Source organism: Phymastichus coffea, unplaced genomic scaffold (assembly GCF_024137745.1).
Source record: "Phymastichus coffea isolate CEN01 unplaced genomic scaffold, Cenicafe_Pcof_1.1 PCOF00124, whole genome shotgun sequence".
NCBI lineage: Eukaryota > Metazoa > Arthropoda > Insecta > Hymenoptera > Eulophidae > Phymastichus > Phymastichus coffea.
This window is the reverse complement of record NW_026706935.1, coordinates 618142-623924: the sequence shown is the minus strand read 5'-3', so window position 1 is coordinate 623924 and position 5783 is coordinate 618142. Positions and strand designations below refer to the sequence as shown.

The 5783-nt window shown below is 27.8% G+C and overlaps 1 long non-coding RNA gene across 1 annotated transcript; it reads right to left on the bottom strand.

Annotated features, from left to right (window-relative positions):
• Positions 1–1580: 1580 nt before the first annotated feature.
• On the bottom strand, positions 1581–5525 carry LOC131671324 (uncharacterized). Its single transcript, XR_009302526.1, has 4 exons — positions 5392–5525; positions 5213–5294; positions 5055–5126; positions 1581–4968 (listed from the first exon to the last, which is right to left on the bottom strand). It is a non-coding gene; the product is annotated as an uncharacterized LOC131671324 (long non-coding RNA).
• Between the last annotated feature and the right edge of the window lie 258 nt (positions 5526–5783).

The window sequence follows — 5783 nt, the reverse complement described above, 5'->3', positions numbered from 1 at the left end:
AATATAATATAATAAGTATTTAATTCTTAGCAAGAATTATTACAATTACGAAGAATATGTTTTTAAATAATTATAAAAAAAATATCTGCAAAATTAGTAATTTCCAATGCCTTGAATAAAATAGGTCGTACATAAATAATGCAACATTCTTTTATATCAATATTTAGTAATATTTAGTAAATCTTCAACACTTCTTATGTTGTAGGATGGTATAGCCCACGTGATGTTTAGTATAGATATGTAATGAACTGAATAGTGGTGAACGGAATTGGTTGTTGTCCCGCTTTCCGGTGTTTATCATTCAACAACGTGGTTACTCTTTGAAGTTGTTAGCTGTCTTGAATCAATATGTAGATGACTTTTTACATATCTGGTATCTAAAACTTCTTATTTTGTAGCTATTATGTTTTCAATGATTGCTGATCATTTCCCATGAGTTGAATAAAATAGGTCGCACATAAATAATGCAACTTTCTTTTGTATCAACGTTTAGTAATACAAACTATAATAATCTATAATATAAAATAGTATAGATATGTAATGGACTGAATAGTGAAGAACAGAATTGATTGTCTTCCTATTCGCCGGTGTTCATCATTCAACAATTTGGTTACTTTTTGAAGCTGTTAATTGTCTTGAATCAATATAGATGACTTTTTAGATATCTCGTATACATTTTCTAGTTATCACATTTTTAATGACTGTTGATGTGTATCAGGCAATGTGTAAACTAGTATTATTCTTCGTCCAGAACTTGATGGAACATTACAATATTCTGTATCCAAATCAACTTTTTTCAACCAGAATATTAATGAGTATAAAAGTTATCTCTCATATATCTGTGTATATCTGGCACATAAGGGTATTACAATAATATAGGAATTTAATCCAGATTGTAAACATAATTTCATCACGTTGAATAATGACTAAGATCCAAGTCTTGAGATGAAACCAACTGATTTCTAGATATTCATAAATTATTTTTCTTGAAAAATAGATGGAAACATATATTATTTTGGAAGTGCATAATTGCAATGGCATTCTCAAGGGAAATCTTAATATCTAATTTCCAATCTTATCAGATTTTTACAGTATTTTACAGTAATCAATCAAATTCCATCATTTCATCAATCATCATCTATAATTACATAAATATTTGATGTAAAGGAAAGTTGCTTTTGTATGAAATAAAATTATACTTAAATGTTTGTATTTGAGTGCAGATATTTTAATAATCTTATAATTATTTTAAACTAAAAATAAAAAATTAAATGCTAAAATTTTGTGCCATATGAATCATTGCAATTAAACTATTTATAAACATAAATCATTACTACTAGTATACATTTTTTAAAAGACCTTTATAATAGTTTATTACCAAAAACAGCAATGTAAATTGCTTACAATTTCAACAATTTTTTAATTCAAGAATTAATATTAAATTTGAAAAGTTAAAAATTTCATTAAAAACATGATTCATTCAAGAACGTTTGATTACAAAACTTATATGTACTTAAGAATAAGAAATTCTTCACTCTATTATCTGTTTTTTTCTTCAATTATTTCAATGAACTTTTTTTTAATCTACATTTTTTTGTTCCTTTCCTTTTTTTTCAATACTATTTTTTTTATTATTGTTTTTTATTATTGTTTTTTTATTATTTTTTTTTGTCTATTATTTTTTTTGTCTATTATTTTTTTTTGTCTATTATTATTTTTTGTTTTCTTCTGCGATAATAGAGTTTCTAAATTACATCTAAAATACAGATCAAATCAAATCGTCAAAACATTTTAGTTGTATTATAAATGATTGTACATAAAAAGCTATATCTCTTTAAAAAATGCATATAAACAATGAAGTATAAAAGCAGCATTTACAACAAAAAAGTTTTGATTCACAATAGTATACTAAAAAAGGAATTTCAAAATCTAGTGACCAGTAATATAATCAACATTTGGGATCCGAATGAATGTATAATTACCAAGACACCAACAGCGCTGAATGAATACATTTTGTGTTTAAAATTTTTAATGGCAAGGTTGGGCTCATCGGACCATGGAATTTATTTTCGATAAAGCGGATTAAATTTTTGCATTGCCATAAAAATTCCATATTCAAACTTCAATACAATAATAAGGTACTTGTAACTTTCTGCAAGACCGTAACAACAAAAGTATAACATTATATACTAAGATTAAGCTGATTCAGACTTTGGCAGACTATGTTACTAGTGTGAGTACAATAAGCTTTGATGAAAAATATATAGCGTCAGATCGCGGTAACCGAACGATTGAACTATAATATACAAGAAAAGATCTATCTTATATTTAAACCATTAGAATGAGAATGGAAATCGGTTATAGGAATAAGTAAAATATTTGAAAACACCTTTACCAATGTAAATTGATCAGTCTTGCATCTTACTCAGCTTAATAGCATTTGCACGAGAGTGAAATGAAACAATCGATTAAATCTTTTCGTTATCTTAATAGAATCAACTTTTTTAGTTTTTAAAAAATAGTTAGAACCAATGCATATTATCAACCTGGAAATAAAACTAACCATTGTTATTTTAATTTTGTCACTTCAAAATTCTGAATAAGTAACAATATCAAGAAGATTGACGATACATTAAACGTTTTTCATATTAATACATTACAATCATTGGAAAATAAATTATCTAAGAAATTAAAAGTAAGAAGTTATGATAAAAAATTGTGCGTTCATCATACATGTCTTAACTCTTGATGAAAGGATATGAAGTCAAAACTTCTTTATGAGGTTCCAATGCCCGTAAAAAATTAATTTTGTAAATTTGGTAGAAAAGATTGACTTTTTACTGTTATATTTCACATCAAGTATGAGGCCAATTCAAATTCAGGACGTATTCAAGTAATGAACACAAGACCAATCGCGGATAGATAAGTGTATATGCACAGACATACACTAGCTCTTTCACAAATTTATGATTAACCAAATGAGATAGTTAACCATTATTTTCATTTAATTTAATTTAAACATCCAACTCTATTATCTGCAATTAGGTAACGAAATCAAAGAACCCAATCTTCTATCTGTCATATTATTTGCTATCAAGATTGCATAGAAGACAGAAAAAATCTTGATGATAATATGTCTTAATTATGTATACCAAATTCCAACATCAAAGACTAACGTTATAAGTAAATCCAAAGATTATAAAGAAATCAACAATAAAATTAAAACCTAAAAAATGTATAAAACCAAAGAGTTATTTATACACAGACAAGAGTTTATTATATTCAAGTGGAAAGGAGCGAGCATTTCAAGATGGTAAATCTTTATGTTTATTTATCAAAAGTTTGCTAAGGACACCATTTTCACGTATGAAATAACTATTGCATGCAAAGTGCTCACCCACTAGACAGTCTCCTTAGAAGTTATAAGTCATCAAAATTGTTATGTAAAATTTAGTATATAATTATTTTTTAAAGATATTAAAGTAATTAGCACAAAGTTTTGAAATGCAATCTATTTGAAAATGTACACCAAAATGTTGCAAACGATAAGCAATTTAATGTTACATGGAAATGTTTGATACTATAATACCCAATCTGAATCTGGACTAGACAACTTCAAACTAGCTATACCATCAGTGCCATCAATAAAAAAAGTATCCATGTTTTTCCTTATTCTATTTTTACATGTTTATAAAATTGTATTTAAACCTATTATTCAAAATGTCAGTAATTTATTGCATCAATAAATTCTACAAAAATAACAAACAGCAAATCTATTTAGAGTGTTTTCATCAGACACCATTTTATTAATGTAAAATCGTTTTAAACAATTGAGGATTATCAAACAAATTTTATTTTGAAAAACAAATGATGCCAATCGACAAATATCACTGGCTTCACTACTTCAGATTGTTGGTATGTTTTTACATCAAACAGCCTGACAAAAAAATACACCATAGAAGTTTGTATTTTGATTTTTTAATTGGCATAATTGGTTTTTCTAAATAACAAAATTTGAAAATTTCTAATTATGTATAGTGATCTTATGACAAAAAAATGACATGATAAAAAGATACCAGAGATTTTCTTCCTCATTTTTCTTATAAAATTGATCACTGCAATTAGTTTTTTGATATTCTAACATGTTAATTTGTCTAAATACTTTTTTATAAACAATTGGAAATGGAGGGAAATACATGGATACATTTTTCAAAATGGGTATTTATTGGTTAATATGAAAGCTATCATAAAATAAGTATTTAGTATCAAAGCTCATTTGTTCCAGATACTGTGTTTGTAGTCATTTTGTATTTTTCAACATTCATAGCAACTAAAAATAACAATTTAAGTATAATTAAAATTTGCTTAAGTATATATAGAAAATTTGTATTAGCTAAATGTAACTTGCATACTCAAAAATATGGTATAGACTTATTAATTTACTATTTTATTATGATAACTTAATAAAGCAATAATTGATGATGACAATTACACAATATTAGATATTGTAGCAAACTCTTATGCATATAAAATTTACTAACTTTATCTTTTTAATTGTACAAAGAACCCTGTTAAAAAAATTAATTAGACATAATCTTAACATATTTTCTTATAGTAAAATATTTTTCAAAATGCAACATTAGTCATTAATGCTATAATCATATAATATAAATATAGTAACGATATAATCAATATATCATTAACACATTTATCTAAAGGCATTCAATGAAACAATAAAACTTACATGTCACAGAGTTAACATGCTTTTAAGATTATGTCTTTGTTGAATATTAAAAAATAGAAAGTAAAAAATACTCATCTTATCGACTCAATGATATTTTCTGCAGTAAGCTTGGGAGCTTCGTAAAACTGCTATTGTTTCCTTTCGTTCAGTAATATCGCCGTTGCTGAGGCTTAGGGTATGCAGTACCTTTCTCACATTCGAATGACAAAGAATTTCCCAGACGCCTATATGCGAAGAAAACAATTCTTTAATGATAGTGCCTTTTTTGCAAACGAACTAATCAGTCGACATTCAAAATCGATCAACTTACCATTGTTTGAATGCACAAGCGGCGTCATGACGTAGTTGCGTAGCGTTGCCATTACCGGGTTTCATCAAGTTTCTGTAAACAAAGGATTGCGTGACATTAATAACCCCATTGAAAAATCAACTAAGAAATCTATCGAACAAAGGAAAATATCAGCTTACAATCAAATATAATTATTGTTCGACACCTTGCAGCAGAATTTACTAAAACGCAATTACGTCGTTGAGTGATTGCCATGCGCACCTACACGAAGCAAAATATCACGAATATAAACTCTCGATGACGCACGATAATTTTCACTAATCGAACAGCATAACTGAGCACTAATATTTAAACTTACCTCAGGAGAGAAAGCAGCTCGAGAAAGTGATGTGCACGGAAAAAGCATAGTTTTTCTCTTTCTCTTTGGGGATGCACTCCTCACTAATCTTTGCCACGAGACTGCTGGAATAAGAATGGCGCTACCCATTGAGCACATTGCCGCCTGCACAACTCTCTCCCCTCGAACTGTTCTCCTTTGTTGTCGGCTGCTCGTGTCTGATTGGTCTTTCATTTCTTGTGCTTTTTGAAATGACCAATGAGATGAATTTACTCGCGGAAAAAATTTCCGGAGGAAATGTGCGAGACTGCGCGCGTTCTTCAGCGCGCCATTTATAACATGAGTTGCTTGATCGTTTATCGTATAATTATGCTTTAGTAAATAAATTTCTTTTCAAAAGTCATGACAATTTA